The sequence below is a fragment of the Protopterus annectens genome, chromosome 1.part1, assembly GCF_019279795.1.
Source record: "Protopterus annectens isolate FY-2018-M chromosome 1.part1, PAN1.0, whole genome shotgun sequence".
Taxonomy (NCBI): Eukaryota; Metazoa; Chordata; order Ceratodontiformes; family Protopteridae; genus Protopterus; species Protopterus annectens.
In genome coordinates, this window is record NC_056726.1 from 1766460520 (window position 1) to 1766481086 (window position 20567).

Genomic DNA, 20567 nt, shown 5'->3' on the forward strand with positions numbered 1-20567 from the left:
CATGGGCATTAACATTTGGCTGATAGATGAGAGAATAGCATTTTTTGAAATTCATATGGTTTGGTAGGTTGCGTAGGTGAGGGGGGAGAGAGTTCCACTGTTTAGCTAAGGACTAGGACAGTAGTAGATGGCCAGGAAACTGTGAGATTTGTGGCTAGGAAGGAGATTTTGGTTTATGGATCTGAGTGGGTGGTTGGGTGTATAAAGTTTTAAGGATGTAGCAAGAGATGAGTGGTTTTCAGGTTTAAAGATGAGCTTGTGGGCAATGGTGAGTTGTAGGTAACTGAGGTAGTTGGGTAGTTCAAGCCAACTGAGGATGAGGAGGGAATGGCAGTGGTGGGATGAGTTTTTTGAATTGGTTGCAAATTTGCAGAATTTGTGGTAGCAGGATTCAAGTTTGCATCGTAGGCCGAGGTGGAGACTGGTGAACAGAAGGGCACCATACATAAGGGAGAGGAGCAGGAAGGTGGATGCCAGGGTTTGACGGGTAGAGAGGCTGAGGAAGCGGTTGTGCCTGTAGAGGAGACCTATTTTTTGGTGGGTTTTCTTGATTGCGGAGTGGATGTGGGTATCAAATTTTAGTTCTTCATCAATGATGATGCAGAGAAGCTTAGTGGTGGGAATAATTTCAAGGAGGGTGTTGTTCTGGCTCTGTATGGGGAATGAGGTTTTGTCAGTAATGGAGTTTTTGGTAGGGGAAAAGATCATTAGTTTGGTTTTATTTTCATTTAGAGCCAAATGGTTGGACTGTATCTAGTGTTCTGTTGTGGAGAAGGCTAATTGGGTTTTTGCTAGGAGCTCAAATGAGGAGAAGGCTGAGCAGATGATAGTCAAGTCGTCTGCATACTGGATGACAGATGATTCTGGGATGGAGTGGTGAAAGTTGTTAATGAATAGGTTAAAGAGTAGAGGGCCAATAATGGAACCTTGGGGGATGCCTGTGGGTGTAGGTAGGAAGGGCGAGGTTGACGCTTTCCATTGGACAGCTTGTTGGCGGTTGGACAGGTAGCTGGAAAACCAGGCTATGGTGGTGGGTGAGAGGTGTAGGGTGGAAAGTTGGGATATAAGTAGGGTCTGGGAGATGGTGTCAAAGGCCTTTGACAGATCTAGGAATAGCATAGAAACCAATTTGCCTAAGTCGCATTCAAGGTTGATGGTTTCCAGAAAGAAAAGAAGGGCAGTCATGGTACAGTGGCCAGAGTGGAAGCCGTGTTGGGTAGGGGAGAGGAGATTGTTTTGGTTTAGGTATGTCATAAGTTGTGCTTGAATGGTTTTCTCTAGCATTTTAGAAAAGGGAAAGGATGGCAATAGGCCTGAAGTTGGTGATGTCAGTATTTTTGCCATCTTTGTGGAGGGGGATGATGTAAGCGTAGCGCCAAATAGAAAGGACATATGATTCTTGTATGGATCTATTATAAAAATAGAGATGGGATAGGTGATGCTGTCTGCAGATTGTTTGAGGAAGGTAGGTGGAAGATTGTTAGGTGCATTGCAACAGTGTTTGAGTTTGAGGAGAAGTCTTTTTATAGTGCTTGTGGGAATGGGAGTAAGGCAGAAGGGTATGGAGGGAGGTAGGTGATTGGGGTGGAGGTTGTGGCAGGAGGGGCTGGGGCTGAAGGAGGGGGTGGGAAGGAGGTGGATAGTTTGGCTATGCAGTCTATGAAGAATGAATTGAACTGGGTGGCTGGGTCAATGTCAGAGAGGGTGGGATTTGGACAGGGGTTTTCTTTATTACCAGGGTGCAGAATGGATGAGATGGAGTCCCAGAATGTTTTGGGATTTGTCGAGTGCAAGGACTGAAATCTGAAGTAGTGAGCTTTGTGATCTTTAGTTATTAGCTTTTTTGGGGGAGTTTCAAAGTTGTTTAAACTCTAGGAGGGAGTTGTTTTTTTTTTTTTTTTGTTTTTGATATTGTTTCCATTTTTTGTTCCTTTGTTGCATAGCTAGTTTAATTTCTTTTGATAACTATGGGCAGGGAGTGGTTTTGATGCGTTTGGTTCTCAGGGGGACTTACTGGTTGAGGAGGGATAGGAATGAATGGTTAAAATAGGATATGGCATCATCTAGCGGAAGGGATTTAGAGGGCACCAGTCAGTATGCTTTAGTCATTATAAGAAAGTTAGGGGGTTGAAAGAGGAGAGGTTGTGGGATTAGATGTAATGGTGTTGTTTTTGAAGAGAAGATGGGAGTCGGTTAATGAAGGCAGGTAAGTGATCACTAAGAGGATCTGATATTATCCCGGCTTTGGTGATAAGTTTTGGGTGAGTTGTTAGGATCCAGTCAATGATGGTTCCAGATGTACCATCTTTATATGGTCTGGTTAGAGAATGAGATAGTTGGGATTAATTGTACAGGTTGATTGTGTGGGAAGGGGCATCAGAGTTAATAGTGGTCCAGTTGATGTTGGTATCACCGAAGATATAGGTTTCATTTTTAATGTGAGAGGAAAACCAAGATAGGATGTTTTCAAGTGTTTTGATGTTATCACCAGGGGGAATACAGAGAGCAGCGATACATATGGACTTGTGTTTGTTTATTTTTAATAAACCTATTGTAATTTCAGCACTGGCAAAGGTTGGCATTTTATTGGTGTAGGGAGTTATGGTATGGGAGGAGGGGTAGATTAAACCTACTCCACCTCCTTTTTTGTGGGCTCTGTCATTGCAAATGATTTGGTAACCTGGTGGAAGGATTTTGTTATCTTTTATGTAAGATTTGAGCCAGGTTTTCAAACTTGCAGTTATGTCAGGGTGGTTATGGGAGAGCCAGGCATGGAGGTTAGGGATTTTATTTCTAAGGCTTTGTGCATTAAGTGTAGTGAGGTGAATGGACTTAGGTTTTGTGGGTTGAGTGGAGGGTTTGGTGACATTAGTGTTAGAGATAGATCTGGGATTAGGGTTGATGTCACCAGCAAGTGAGAGAGATATGGTGGAGGAATAGAGTGAGATAGTGTGGTGGGGATGGGTAGCATGGGTTGTGTGAGACTAGTGATTTTTTGGTATGACATTTAAGAGATGAGTATGGGGGGTGGGGAGGGGAGTAGCTTAGGTTTGAATAGATAGGTTGGGTTGAAGGTGAAGAGTTCATGTGAGATGGATGAGTAAGAGGGGGAGTGAGGATGATTGTATGATGCAGTGGAGTGTGTAAGAGAGGTATGGTAAGGGTTGGGAAACTGAGTGAGATAGGTAAGACAGAAGAGAGAGAGATAAGTAGGGCAAATGGAGTAATAGGGGGTGTTGATATGTAAAGCATTGCAGCAGGGGTCATAGTGTGTGTGGTGAATGTAAGGCTTGCAGGTGAGTGGAGTTTGGATTAGGTTTATTGTGATTGCAGTGGAGCAGGGTGGGGAGGGTCCAGGGGATATATAAATGTACAGGTAGTGGGGGTAGGTGGAATTTGGGGGCAGGGAAGAGGAGCAGAGTGATCTCGCAGGGTGAACGGAGTGGGAAGATCCGAGCCGAGATGAAGAGAGAGACTAGCCAGAAACAATCAGTGAAGTGGAGGTAAACTGCAGGGTAGCAGAGCACTTCAAAAGTCCTGTTTATTACAAGGGTGAGGTGCAGGGTAATTTGTAGCACAGTGGGAGACCCCTAGGGAGGTGGAGACATGACTACACATACACTAATTTTTCTTGAGGGGAAACTGTAGGGCAGCAGAGGACTTGAAAAGTCTCATTTCTTGCAAGGTCATGGTGCAGGGGAATTTGTAGCACAGTGGGAGACCCCTGGGGAGGTGGAGACAGGGACAACTTAGAACAGAATTAACCATGTTTCCTTGGGCCAGATGGTAGACTGCATCATGATCCTGAATGATTATGTATGCATCTTCAGAACTACCCTGAATATGGTGGAGAAGCATACAGCAACATTCATGTCAAAGAATAGAAAAAGCATGGGACTTCCAGGCCTGCTTGCAAGGAGTCCTGGAGAATTAGCCACTCTGCTGTTCATAGAGGCAGCAAAGAGGTGTTCTCATGCAACTCCATAGCTATAGTGACCACTGATCCTGTCTGTAGTTGTGAGATTCGCACGTGGTCCCGCTTTGCAGGTCTGCCACAAAATGTTGGTCTGACAGAATGTGAACTGACTGTACAGTGTGATTAAGGTGATGAGCTGTTTCCAAAGACAACATGTGCAGTCTGCAATGTGGGTATGACAAGTTTCCCATGCTTGTACATGTTTCATGTGACTGTGGTATTGTCTGTGACCACTGGAAGAGGTATTGGTTACCAAAGATGGTTCCAAGAGTCAATAGCCTTGATGAAGGTAAGCATCCTTGTGATATTTACATGCTTGCATGTCATAGGTGTTCCAAAAACCATATGCTTTTATACATCCATAAAAGTGCTCCCCAAGACAAGTGAAAAGGGTAGGTGCTGACTGACTGGCATAGACTAGTGTGGGAGAGTGGGACAACTGAATTTATAGATATTGATGGTTTACACCAACAGATTTCTCTTCAGACAATCCTCAGAACTGGGATTTAAAAAGATAAGGGGTGATGACACTGTGAACCCACACCCATTTATGGGTTACTGCTATAGTAGAAGCACAAAACACAATAAATGACAGACCAACGAAGAGCCATAAAGATGCTAGAGTTGAGTACTGAGGATAATAAAAAAATGTGTATTGTCATCAGCATGCCAGAAGCCTATAAATTATGGATAGAAAGCGTTCAAAAAGATTGCGAGAGAATGTAGTGGAAAGAAAAATGCTTGAACAAGAAACCCTGTAAAAAGGTTTAATAGAAAGATATGAATTCATTATAATAACTAATTCATAAACAACAGTTCATTGACCAAGAACATTTGGGACATGTGGAAAATTAAGAGACTGATAAAGTTCTAAAATGTATAGTACACGACCTAGAGATTTGTGAAAAGCAGACAAAACAACATTTAAATGAGAAAGCAATGAGAAATCTGATATGGCGCAATGGATAAAAACAATGTAATCAATGCAAAAAAGCAGCTCCATGGATTTATAAAGTGATATTATGGTAAAGGCATGCAGACAGAGAAAATTTCACAATAGCAAAAAAGAGATCACATAGAGGAATCACAGAACACAAGATTACTAAAGTATAAGTTAAAGAAACAGGAGGTTAAGCTGTTGAGTAACTGCAAACTGAATTAATTAGTGTACATATGGCCTTGCACAAATCATATCACAGCATGATGGAGCACAAATCATATCACAGCATGATGGAACAATGTGTCCCCAAACTAAAGAAAAACAGATGGAATGCTAAATACTGAACTAGAGGAACAATAAACATGATTTTATAATGTGCAATCATTATGCAATGGAAGAAGCAAAAGTAATCAGTACAAAACTGCAGGATGAAAGATACTTGAAGACAAACACAGGAAAAGCATCCAGATATGGGAAAGTTTACAATGCAAGAAGTAAGGGGAAAAAAAACAATAGTGTAGTGGAAAAGAGGATTAGTAATGGAGAAGTGAACAAAATCGAAAATGAAGTTATGGATTACCAGTGAAAAGAATGATTTAGTGTATAGGATGCAAGTATGGTACCAGTACAGCATGAACCAAAAAATGAGTCAGCAAATAAAGGAGTAACAGCTGCAATGGGAAACATCTGATCAATTGCCACATGAAGATACTCTGTAGCCTTCAGTCAGAAACTAGTATAAAAGTTCAGTTATGGTTACACAACAATGGAAGAAGCATGAAACAGTGGGTACTGTGACACTGTCAATGTTTTGGAGTGATAGGACAGTGAGATCACATATAAAATAGTAATCCAGCTGAAGATAAATTGTCAGAACAAGATGTTCTGAAACTTTCCATAGAATGACTGCATGAAACAGAGAATAACCAATGTGCACTCAGTGTCGAAGAACAATATGTAAGTGAAAGGTTGTTTGAGTTAATACAGATGGATAGACATAATAAGATGGATGAAAGAAATAGAAAGTCAGTAAGACTCAAAATGTTAGAAGTCTGCCAAAAGCAATGTACACAGTAATCGAGAATAACAAAAATTACTTTGATATAGCAGACGTAAATATGATATATTACTGTGAAGCTAAATTAATAACAGCTAGAGTCTCTGAAAAATGCAGGGCAGTAGGGGATTGGAGGATAAGAAATCAAATGCCCCATGTCAGTATTGAGTTGAGAAATCTATGAAGCAATTAAGACAATCCCCAGGAATCCTCCGTGTAAGACTAAATAAGTCTTACTCGGAAACTGCAGTTGAACAGTATGACGTCAGCGTGCCATGCATATTCATGAGGGCACGTTGACTCCACTCCAAGTCTAACACGGACCGTGCAGGAAGGCAGGGGGCTTGCTGACTGCTGAGCAGTCCAAAGGTCCACACCCCTGCAAGTGTCTGAATTGTGAAATGACAACACACATGAGCGAGTCCGCTCAAATGTTTACATACCCAACACTACACTCCTTCACATTATAAACCCCCAGTACAGTTATAAAATGTAAAACTTTTAATTTTTTTCTTATAATTCCCGTATTTGCGCGTGTTTGCGCGGGTGTGCCCATTGCTTAGCTGCAGTTAGCAATTTCAACAGTGAAGAGCATAATAAGAAATGTTTATACAAGTTAGGCCAAATAGCAATAGCATAGTGGTAGAGTCTTCGTACAAAGAGGAGGCATTCACAGTTCGAATCCCACCACTCCCCTTTCTATTTTATGTTTTAAATTAATATATGAAATAATTCCTGACATATATGAATAAAATTTTACTAAAAAGCATTGAAATGGCCTATGTATCAGTGAACAAAATGTATATATATATATATATATATATATAAATATAAGAAGGATCTTGAGAAATAAATGCACGTAGCTAAGCAGCACTTTACCCAGTGCAATATACTTGCCCATAGTTAAGCAGCGCTTTACCCAGGGCAATATAGTTGCCCGTAGTTAAGCAGCACTTTACCCAGCACATTATAGTTGTCTGTAGTTAAGCAGCACTTTACCCAGCACAATGTAGTTGCTTGTAGTTAAGCAGCGCTTTACCCAGTGCAATATAGTTGCCCATAGCTAAGCAGCGCTTTACCCAGTGCAATAGGTTTGCACGGCGCTGCGCACCGCACCAACCAGCGCACTGTAGGGAAATGTGAAGCAAAGTAGATCAAAGTTGCCTAAACACAGCCACACCCCCTAGCCTGTCTGGACAGTAGTAAAGTAAAAGCAATGACAAGGTTCGAACCCGGGACACTATGCACCATAATCAAAGTACTGAACCACTAAGCCATGACAGCATAGGATAAACATCCACTGTTAACATACATATACTTATAAATGGTAGATTAACCATTGCTAAGCAGGTCTGCAGTCAGCCGAGAATTTTCAAAAATGGCCAATCACAAAAAAGTGCGGGAAATGTGGAATATTTAAGCTCCATAGGCGGGAATACTCACCATAACTGATTGTAGCTCCCATCTGCAGTTAGAATGGCTGGTGCTGGAGAGAGTACTCGCTTTCGAGCGCAACGCTGGGGCATCAAGGAGTCAAAATACATGGTTTGGCTCCTTGTCCACAGTAATGAGTCAAGACTCCTGCAGAGCCAGTTCCAAGGGATGGAGTAAAAAGCAGAGGCTTGGAACCGGTTATCTCATGATCTCACCAGTGCCACAGGCGTCCCTCAGACTGGTGAGCAGGTTCATCACCACCATGTAGACCTGAAGAGACGGAAGCAGGACCTACTGAACCAATGGATACAGGAGGCCCGTGACATGCAAGATGCCCCACTACTGAGTAGGTAGCCATGGAATGCAGTATGTAAGACATGCTAATTTAGTCTATATAATGGATAATTATGTCTAAATACCCCTTCATTTACTTCACAGCTGCAGGTGTCCATACTGTGAATCAGCAAGCCTATGCAGATAGGCTGCTAAGGCTGCGCCACCAGGCAGGTTAGTAATTATTCTGCATGTATTGTTATATAAAATAGGTTAGAGAGCCTGAAAAAAGTGTTGTAGCCCAATAATACAGCCATAAAATGCCCTGAATAATTCCTCTGCATGTACTGTTATATAAAATAAGTCAGAGAGCCAGAAAAATAGTGTAGTAACCCATTAATAAAGGTAAAATAAGTCTGGAATAATATCTCTGCATGTACTGTCGTATAAAATAAGTGAGCAAGCCTGAAAAAGAGTGTTGTAACGTATTAATAAAGGTATAATATGTCTTGAATAAGTCTTCTGTATGCACTGTCATATCAAATAAAGGAGAGAGCCTGTAGAAAAGTGTGTAATGTAATTAATAAAGGTATAATACTTGGAGTGTGTCTGTGTCACTTACTCTGAAATGTTGTTGTACCCTTGCATTATATAAATAGTACTGTTGTATTAAGCGCTGTCAACCCACAGTTGGGCAGTCCCATATAAAGTGGATGAAGGAAGTGCCATTAGCTGTGAAGCATATATACAGTCCTCAACAGTTGGTTAATGGCTGGCATGCATAGGTAAATCTGGCACACTAGTAGCTTGTTAATGTGTTCCCCAGAAATGTGAGTGTGCTACATGAAATGTAGGGTTCTGTAGAAATTTAACTGAAAATGTCACGTGAACACATCCAGATATGTAGATATATAAATATAAATAAAATATATAACTATGTAGCAGTAACATCTGCATCTTGGACAGTTAGTATGTCAGATATAGGTCAGGTATATAATGAGCTAGCCAAACCCATTACACAACCTAATGCATGTTGCCTAGTGTAATAATACATGTAGGGGATATACACCTGCAGTCAATAGGAATGTAATGTAGACTAAAAGTACTTATAAGATGTTAATGGAGGTTTCTTTTTACTCCCTGCTGTATGTGCATAAACAATGCAATTCTACACCTCAATGGGTATGTCTAATCTCAAAACATTTGTTGGGACATATGTCCTATTGTTCTATAAATATCTGCATTTACTTTGATGCATGTGCCCTGTTCAAACACCACAATCTTGGTGGCCTGTTGCCACCAATCATCCCTGCATGCTGTTGTAATGTCCACTGTCATTCAATATATGCATGTGTTATGCTTGCTGTTCAACTGTTGGAACCCTGGTATGTTGGGTTAATGGGAATATTACTGCATGCTGTTACAACTAATTTGGAATGCTGTTGTCTATGTTGTAATTAAACAAACCTAATCATAGAACGTATGGGAGGGCTGGTCCCAGCGGACCCACCTGTCCCTCCTCAGCTGGCGATTGCACCTGGCACCAGCAGGTCCGGTGCCCAGCTCGGGCTCCCCTCCTCCATTGGTCCTGTGCCACCTTCGGGTAGAAGCGCTGCAGGGTATAGGGCTTGTTCCCCCCCATGCAAGCGTGGGCAGAGAAGGGCCACCTGTTACCCTCCGAAGGGTCTGGGTTGTGGTGCATAGGGAGATCCAGTGTTCAGTTGCTGATCCCCTACGCCAGCTTGAGGTAAGAGTGGCATGACTCACATGTGAGCCTGCCCCTCCTACGCAGCCCCCAGCACAGCCACCCTCAGGGCTGTGAAGGTGCAGTGGTGACTGCCCATGGGTGGGAATCTCAGTTCCACTGTTGCCATCTGTGGGCTCATGGGCTTACGATTTCCAAACATCCGTCCCCGTCAATTGTGTTCACTCACCCCATGTGTCATACTCCCCCCTGTATGCATCTTGTTTGTCTTGTCTGTTTACCTCCCCAACCTACCTCCCCAAATATACCTATTTCCTCTACCTCACATTCCACTCTCACCTGAAAAAAAAAAAGAAAAAAAAGGGCAATCTGTTCCCACAAAAAAATTACACCCCATACATAGCTGCCCATTTCGCACACATGTCCGCTGGACATGTAAACTGATAATTATAATTGCCAGTACAGCATACTTTGTTGTCCTCACCCCTCTCTCAGGGGTGGAAGGTTTCAAATTTTACTCCAAATATCTAACATATGCACAGCTGTTGCTGGTAAAGAAATGGGCAGCAATGGACCTTCCCTACACCCGTCCTGCACATACCGAGCTGGTATCCCTACTGTCTTTTCCTCTTTTTGCCCCCCTTTTCACCACTTTCCTATCTCCCCATTTTCTTTTCTTTCAAAGACATTAGCGCAGGGGTTAGCGGGAGTAAGCACTTTTAAGCAGTAGTTAGTTGGTTTGAGTGAGTGTGCGCATGTGTGCGCTTAGCTAAGCATCGCTAAGCATCATGAAATCTCACACAAACCCACTTACAACTGCTTAAAAGTGCCTTAGTCACTCTGTATGTCAGGGCCCTTGTTCTGCTCAGCAGCAAAATAAAACACACCTGTCAGTCTCAAACCCCAGACCTTGGACACACTAGACTGCATGAAGTACCACTAAGTCACAGCAGATATACAATAACTTGGTGCTGAAATAAATATATCATGCAATACAATGAGTGAATGTAAAGGAAAAATAGGAAGGCTATAACACAAAGCTTGTTCTGTGGATCTTTACCAGCAATTATTGTGGAATTACATTACATGACTGTGATAAGGGAAGCAGCCATTCTAGCAGCAAATAATGTTATAGAGGCACTTTACAACCCCCACACAGTATCATAGCAGGACAAACACTGGCATATCTGATTAGGGCAGAGGCCATACTTCCTAACTGTGACTACTTTTCAGGGATGTCCCTGATTGTGAAACATATTTTTGCTGTGTCCCTCTGAATCCCTCTGAAAAGTACTGACGTTAGTCAGAAAGGTGGGGTATTACACAATGAATAATGACAATAATAACAGTAGACACCGCTTGTACTTCATAAAAGGAGTACTAATCCATATGCACTGCTTCACTTAAGTCTACACTTACTGTCTCTATTATTTGGAAGGTGTACTTCACGTTTAACTACCTATCCCTGACTCCATGCAAATATGTATCTGAGTGTTTCATAGGCCTGGCAGAGGCACAAACGCACAGGCATATCAGCTTTTCTGCTGTTACACACTCTGCAAATAGCTTTGGGAGGACTTCTACAAGCATACCCTTATGTAGAAGTACAACACAGAAATACCAAAGGATGTAGTCATGTACTGGTAGCAACTGACTGTAACAATGCCATTGCACCAGTGCTGAAAACACCTGTGGGTTGCACAGACAAAGAATAACAGGCTAACATCTGGCTACCATCTGGATAGGTTCACAGTTGGGAACTATGCAGACAGACCACCTGCCTTGATAAACTAACAGGTACACACCAATCCTTTAAGTTCAGTCAGATAACATTCACACAGTAATACATAATGCTCTCTGTATGTCTGCATCCCCCCCCAAATTTGAAATATATGTGTGTGTTTAGGGTCTACCAAGGGTGTAGGTAAGCATACTCAGTACTGGAATTGTCCAGTTTTCCTGAGAATCCTGTGCTAATGTCAACAATAAAAAACACAATCCCTGCAGAAGTGAGTACATTAATATGCACAGTATAACAGTTCACAAACTGTTCATATGCCAAAAGAATACTTCTCAATAACTACTTTTGTATGACAGTTAATTATATAAGCAGAAAAGAAACTACATACTCACATATATCTTGTGTAAGCATTTGTAGGGGTGAGTTAAAATCTACACTGATAGCTCTGTACTGGAAGTGGCAACAAGCAGGTCTGAGTACGGCATATACATCACTGTCTACACCTCTAGCTTCAGATATAAGAAGTATACCAATCTTCTGACTTAAACAACAGTGTCCACAGCAAACAAGCATGGGCCCCACTCTGGAAATCTGAAAGGGCTGCGCCTACATAACTTTACAATTTATAGCATTGGGTTGCTATGACAGTGAGTACTGTAATTACCACACAGCAGGCTGTATGCATTTACCAAATGCTGGGCACCAAGTGGTGCAGAGGGCATCACATGCACATGTGCAGATACCTATAAAAGCAGACTGTACTTGCTATCCCCACATGCAGTCATTACATCGCAAGTGTTATAGCATCTATAAACCTGGAGAGGAGTAAAAAAAAATTATTACTTAATAAAACACAAATTTCATTAAGTAAAACAAATTTACTGAATTACTAACCAAAAATATTAAGTAAAAAAAAACATAATTAATAACCAAAAAAAAATTAAGTAAAAGCAAACTTTACTTATTTAATACCAAAAAAAAAAAAAACTTGTCAAAACATACACAGACGGACCTGAAAGTGACAAACAGGTATGTAACAGATATGTGGTTACCGGCAAGTAGTAGATGTTTATGCAGAGTACTGTGCATACTTTGAAACATGCATATGTGGCAGCAGTAGGTATGTATGCACTGATGCCATGCATAACTACTGCCATGGGAAAATTAGTGTGTAGCTGTGTACAGTGGGACATAACTGTGACATATGTAGCTCAGCATTAAATGTCAAACATCTGATCATGTTATCTATGTCCTGTACAGTACTGTGTATAATGGCTGTTTGGGGGAGTAGTGCAAACAGCCATATAAACCTGGATGTGACAGAGTAACACATGCATGATAGTCATATAATGTGTATCTTAACATTGGCAACTGCTGTACCAGGCTAGTATATTAATGTAGCATTAGCAGCTATAAATACTCCCTGTAATATTACTGTTATGCACACATGTGACAACTGTTCATGTTGTAGCAAGGCCCAACAGGTCATCCGTGAGGTCTACGGACTTACAACAGTGTGGACCTTGTGTGTGTATGGCACACACATATGGAGAGAGATTTATGTGTCAGATATATTAGCATCTTAACATGTGCATAGAGCAAGGGACATACTGCAACTGTTTGTGAATGGTGGACATATATATGTTGGTGAAGGTTGTTATGTGCATATTTTTATGTAGGTTGTAGTGTGTGGCAAACAAGACAGCATACAGTGCTGGTATATGACATGTGGTGTTTAAATGCTGTGGGTATGATTTGTTAGGTTTTTTGTCTTCCAGACAGGGAGTCCTGCTAAAGATACATGGGCTGAGAATACCTTCAATGCATTCTGCACAAGACTGTGCAATATTATTGCATAACTGTATCCCTCTCAACCTTTGCATAATTGATATTCCCACCATGAAAGGTGGATTGTATATGTGCCTATATGTAAATCTATATGTACACCAATGGATGTTTAGATGTACGCTCAAACTCAATGTTGTAAATGTATTGCTATCCCTTTTGTTAAAAACCCTGTACCCATGAACTACCACATAGGTAGTAGTCTACTCAACACCAAAAGTGTGATAAGAGACCACGGGACACAGGTGGACAGTAGTGTCCCTTTTGATAATCACAGTGCCACACTAGTTATGTAAACTGTGTACAGTCCACATGTTATCAGAAAAGGTGTGTCATCCATGGAAAAAGAGGTCAGTGTTCCACTCTACTCATCAGTCATAAAACCCATCATAGAGTACAATGGCCCTTTTGGTATGTACCTCAGAAGACATCTACAGCAACTGTAGATGCCAGGCACATACCTCACAAAGAGTATCACCAGACTCCAACAGATGCCCTATGCAGACTGTCTTACAAAACCACAGCTACACTGTGTCGCATACCGCCTACCCAGAGGCAACCTCTGCCTAACATACAAAGCTATGCCAAACTCACAGGTGTTGGACATGCTCCATGTAAACAGATCAAAATCCCTACAAGCCACACACTGTACCGATCTAAACCTTGTAACATCAAAAAGCAAAACATGCTGGAGTGGTACATTCTCATCTCAGACACATATCATACTCTGGAACTACCTACCTATCAATAGCAAAGAAAGGTCCTCATTAGCAGTCGTCATGAATAATCATGATGAATGGATGTGAGATAGGAAATACAACCCGGGAATCACCTCTGCGGCTCTGCATGACAGGGGCACATGAACTTAAATTACATGGGTACCGTATGGCTAGGCTTCTATAGGCCCTACGGCTAATAGCCTATTAGCTACCTAGGACCCGATACACACACGCATGTAGTTGTTGCATTAATTGCTATGTGAGGTTGACTGAGTGTGATGGTGAATGTGTAGGTGAATGTGTCAACATTGTGTATATGTGTGATAGCCTAGTGGGAAACTGTTTATATCATGGTATGTAGTGTTCTAGCTCTGATCTCCGCAAAAGATATGTATGCTATTGCTAGACGGGAAAAGCAGTATGGCATACGGTGTGACGTAGTCCCATGGTGTTGACTGGAGTGTGCCATTGTAGGCTAAAACAGTACATGTATGCTTATTGATTGTTAACACTAGTGAATACAAATCCCGTATGAACTGTAGTACTACCTGAAGCTGTAGGCCTAAACAGCACAGTATGGTGTATATCCACATTGCTTGGAAACACTGTTTTGTTTGTTACCTGTAGTCCTCACACATTGCATACCTCAGGCATAAGGTTTTGTAAGTGCTGACACACAATACTGTATGGTACACAGGTAAAGCTCATCTGGGTTGCCATACCTTTGTGTCTTGTAGGTATGTCTGATGTGTGTGCGGGTATGCCTGTAACATGGCATCGGTCATATGTGTGTTACAGGATATAAGTGCGTATCTAGCAACATATATAGTGTAGTACAGCAGTATGCCACCTATATTGATGAATGTGCACATATGTTACTTAGGGGTTTGCTATCAACAAATAGTGTGGTGTACTGGTAGTACTGTAACTGTACTTTACAATCATTTCAATGGAGGACATATTTCTGTATGCATTAGCTTCTTATATACCTCCTGTGGCTAGGTGGTGCATTGTGTCACATACAGTGTGTCATGCACTGTTGTATAGTCTTACATTCTGGTTTCACTTTGTTGCTGTGCAGAACATGGTTTAATATATAGAATGTGCCAGGCACTGTCAGGCAGTTGTGGGCTGAGCACTGATATGTGGTATTAAAAGTGTGTATCTACTGACAGCCAGTAGGTTGCTATATATGTAATTTCATTGATATCTGTACTTTAGAATGTTAAGTGTGCCACATGACTTGCTCACATTTATTATTTTATTGTCTTCCAGGGACATGTCTCACCATCGCAACCCCGCGTATTCCCCTGAAGAGGAGGAAATCATAATATCCACCCTAGTACAATATCACACCCTGTTGTTCTCCAGAACCAGCCAGGACCAGCATAAGCACACTGCACTGTGGCAAGATGTTGTCCGTCGGGTTAATGACGTAGGCATGCATAACCGGACTTATGAGCAGGCACACCATCACTGCAGTGATTTAATTAGACATGTCCAGCAGCATGCCTCCGATGTCCGCAGACAACAGCTTGCCACAGGTGGTGGTGCAGTATTACATCCGCCCCTCACCAGAGTGGAAGAGCTGCTCCTCAGCATGGTGGCTCCTGGCCAACCACTACAACAGACATGTGTCATCATGGAGGCCGGAGTCACCCAGCAAGTTGACTCGGAGCGTGCAGGTAACATGGCATATCTGTAGACTACTGTTAGCTCGATTGTTAGAGCATGCATATGTCAGATGTGTACTGTGTATTTAGAAGATGTGGAGCCTGGTGTTGTGCAATACTGATAATTTGGAACATAATCTGTATGCCTGTGACTGTCAACCGTTGTACTACTGTAAAATTGCAAACTTACAGCAGCAATGCCATAGTTGTTGACACTGACAGACTGTCTCATATCCTTGTAGGTCCCTCTGGTGTGACAGCAAGACAGCAGATCCATGCTGGTGAGTGTTCTACATTTAATATAGCAAATAACATGTGCATGTCATAGGTGAGTTGTAGGCCATATACACATGTAAAACACCTACACATAATGCATGCTCTGCATGTTTTCTGTGGGACTATGCACATCCCAGTAACATGAGCAGCTGCCTCAAATACATGCAATTCACAGAGCATCCCAAACAATTGTGGTACACTGTAGTAGACATTGTATAGGCAGAGTCAATACACATGCACACAACATACACCACTTTATCATACGCAGTATGTGTTAATATGATACACATGGCATATTTAAACACCTGCTGTAAGGTCAGACTCCAGTATCCCAAATGTCATCCACACAGCACACATACTATACCTGAGAGGTAGAGGCCTATCATGGGGCGGTGCAACACTCTTCAACACACAACACATTCATGTTAGGCAATGCTCCCTATTGAACACCGTACATACCCATGGAACAACTGCCTATGAAATGGTTAATGTAGCCACAGTGCTGCAGTTCAGGTACAGCAAGATAGTTGCCAGTGTGGCACACATTAGTGGCCCTGAATGACCACATGATATGGCTCATGGTACTACACTACATCCAGTTACAGTAACTACAGTACTACACATAGCATTCATTGCTATACACCTGATAGTTGTGTGCATCCAGCCATGGTATGTATACCTGTGAGTGATGGTGCACAGGATATTGCAAAGCATTTAATACTTGCACAGCAATGTTGTGTCCGTGTACACATTGTGTTCCAGGGTGAGGCCAATCATTGAACAACACACACGCATCAAAGACATGTATACTGTCATTAACAAGGACTCTCTACACTCACACTGCATGCTGTTGAGCCACACACATCCTGCATGCTGGCACATGTGATAGGACTCTTTGGCTTGTCATACTGTACTCCACCATCAACCACTAATGAGTATGTTCTGGAGTTCTGGATTGCTGTTGGTGTGTGTGTGTGTGTGTGTGTGTGTGTGTGTGTGTGTGTGTGTGTGTGTGTGTGTGTTTACTTTAGTGAGTAGTGTATTTGTGTTCATGTGTTTATGTGTTCATGTGTGCATGTGTGCATGTGTGCATGTGTGCAAGTGTGCATGTGTTCATGTGTGCATGTGTGCATGTGTGCATGTGTGCATGTGTTCATGTGTGCATGTGTGCATGTGTTTATGTGTTCATGTGTGCATGTGTGCATGTGTGCATGTGTTCATGTGTGCATGTGTGCTAACATGTACAGATTGTAAAGTGTGTTTCCTGTCTTCCTCTCACAGGTGCTGAGGTTGTGTTGGTTGAGTGCAGCAGGGAACCTAAAGTCACTGCCACAAATAGTGGAAATGATGACACATGTATTGTGGCACAGGCAGGTTTGACAGGGTCTGTCGTTGGGCCGCCAATCGACAGTACACAGCTTTCCACCCCATCTATGTGCACATTCATACTGCCAATACATCCCTCATCACCAATGGCCTTAGCTGAGGGACAGCATACAGTAGGCATTGACCAGGATAGTGTGGTATCTATGGCACATGCATCCCCTCACAGCAGCCATACCCAGATTCCTGGAACGGTACCACATAGGCAGATGTCCAGGGGTTCTCATGGGAGCACTGCTGGTCGTAATGCCCCTGGCAGACGTGATCCCACAGGTCTTACAACCTCAGGTATGTTCCGGGCTGTAATGCAGGCACAGGCACATATGGAACGGTACACCGGACAGGGACTAAGGGCGCACAGGGCCCATAACATCGCTATAAATGACAGCATCCATGACCTTGCCGGTGCCATCCGTAATTACACCGAGGTCATTGATAAACGTTGAGGGGAGATATTAGATGCCCTCCGCAATGTCATGTCCATGTGCCACGACAGTGCAGGACAGCTGAGACGTCAACATGGATGTATGTCGGCAACATCATCGGCTGGTAGTCATCGCAGATGACACACAAGTCACAGCCGCTCCTGTAGTGGCAGTACCAGCCCTAGCAATGTTGGGGCTGGGCTGTCAATAGACCATCATAGAAGACCACGTGCACGTGGCTCTGGCCAGTCCCAGCAGGGACATGGGTCCAGTCAACATCCCTCTGCCTCTGATGATAGTACCCAGTCTGGCTTAGTACCCAATACTGTCTGTGGCACCCCTGCCAGGCACAGGTACTGTGCCCATGGCCAGAGACAGTGATCTGTACAGCCTGGCAGGTACAGTCTGTGGCTGTCCCAAAACCTCCCGTATATGGCAGCCACATGGTGGAACTGTGTGCATGCAGACACACACACACATAAACCAAACACCTAGGGCTAACACATACACACACACATTACATCAACATTGACCCATGCTGTACTGTTGTCCCTCACACACACACACATACATGTCGATTGGATGGGTCAGTGTCAGGCTCTGGCAAACCAACAACACACCCTGTGCATATGATGAAACTGTGCCACCTCCTGTCATCTGTAACATTGATGCAGGAACAGGCTAACATGGTGCTGATGCACAGGGTGACTTTATAGCATTGTAGCAATGTTAGCATGTTGTCAACAGTAAAGTGTAATGATATCCTTGTAGGTATATCTGAGCAGGCATGATGCATTAAAGCTATGATTATCAATGTAGTATGTTTACACCAGTGTTAATTCCAAAAATGTATTGTCCGCCCATGTGCCACTTGGCTGATGTGTGTAGTTTTGGCAGCATGTGTTGGTGAGTGGACAGTACGTGTGTGATGTGTGCAGTACAGATTTGCAGGTGTACATTTGTGAACATGGTGGAGGTGCACTGTCTGCATGTACGTGCATAGTGGACACATGGGAAGGGTGACATGCCCTGTATTACACAGTGTTAACACTTCATAGTTTCTATTGGTGGCCAGCATGCATTTTACTACACATATGTTTTAACTTGGGTACACATGTGTGTATGACATAGTTTGACACTATGCTGTGGGTGATACTGTTACTATCTGTCATTGGTTTGCATTCTGGTAGTATACACAACCTCAACAGCCTGACTATAACCAATCATTAGATGATGTCTTGACAACTGACACACAGATGTAGGAAACTCAGTAGCATTTGGATCCTTCCAGTACTATACTATACCAGTAACCAGTGGTATTGACCGCCACTCATTCCTGGGACCACTCCTATTTGGCATATAGCCCTCTTAGGTACAAGCAAACACACTAGGGATATGTCCATCCACATCTGGAAATGCATACAGTGGCCTACAATGCATTCTCCAGATGAGACACTTATCCTCCACAAGGATATTATACAGACATATACCTGTTGTCCAACCCATGCTGTAAAGCTATAAGCCAACTATAGCATAGTCATCCACATTTACTAAACATAGTATCCCGACAGTACCACATAGGTAGTAGCCCCCAACATGTATAACGGGTACCAATATGTACATACAGCCAAGTGTTATGTCATCTGTCCTTTAGTATTCACATTTCCAAAGGTATTCTGAAGTCCCTCGATGTATCACATAAGCAATAAGGGGTCTGTATGCATATCCACAAAGTTGTAGTACACCTATAATGAATGTCCATTATTGACAGACTTTGTTGTGTTTGAACATGTCTGAGATATACCCCAGACATGAACCCTCACTCACACTATTGTGTAGAAACTGTCATGGGTGTGTGTGACACAGATGACCTAGGCCACAGATCACTACAGTGGCTGGCCTTGTCACAAACATACATATGTGACCTAAGGTCTGAGACACAGCAGCACAATCTGTCAAAGGTAACAGATGTATTCATGTAGAAAGCAGGCTTCACACCTATGAACTAATTGAGGTCACATGTACATATATGTATTTGCCACACAGATACCTGAAGTGTGCAGTGCACATACTGTTGTTATACTGATATGCATACAGTAGTAAAAGCAAAATCCACAACACATCGATCAACAGTGGCTCACACACACACACACTCAGGAATTGCAGGATTCAAACACCTACCTAACTATGTTATGATACTAGAGAGATACGCATTAACATGATGCGCTATAAGCTTTACTGGGAGTTTTCTTTTCCACTGCTATATTTGTAGGATGCTGACATCATCAGACTTGCCAAAGAGGAATATACCACTTTTAAGGTGTTTTCCTAGTCTCCAAAAAGGGCACTCCTCTCAAAGGAAATCACACAGAAACATACACCCCCCCCCACACATACACACTCAGCAATTGCAGGATTTAAACCTCTACCTGACCATGTTAGAATACTAGAGAGATACACATTAACATGACGCACTGTAAGCTTTACTGGGAGTTTTCATTTCCACTGCTATATTTGTAGGATGCTGACATCATCAGACTTGCCAAAGAGGAATATACCACTTTTAAGGTGTTTTCCTAGTCTCCAAAAAGGGCACTCCTCTCAAAGGAAATCACACAGAAACATACCCCCCCCCACACACACACACACACACTCAGCAATTGCAGGATTTAAACCCTACCTAACCATGTTATAATACTAGAGAGATATGCATTAACACGACACGCTGTAAGCTTTACTGGGAGTTTTCATTTCCACTGCTATATTTGTAGGATGCTGACATCATCAGACTTGGCAAATAGGAATATACCACTTTTAAGGTGTTTTCCCAGTCTCCAAAAAGGGCACTCCTTTCAAAGGAAATCACACAGAAACATACACCCCCCCCACACACACACACACACACAGCAATTGCAGGACTTAAACCTCTAACTAACCATGTTATAACACAAGAGAGATACGCATTAACACGACGAGCTGTATGCTTTCCTGGGAGTTTTCATTTCCACTGCTATATTTGTAGGATGCTGACATCATCAGACTTGCCAAAGAGGAATATACCACTTTTAAGGTGTTTTCCTAGTTTCCAAAAAGGACACCCCTCTCAAAGAAAATCACACA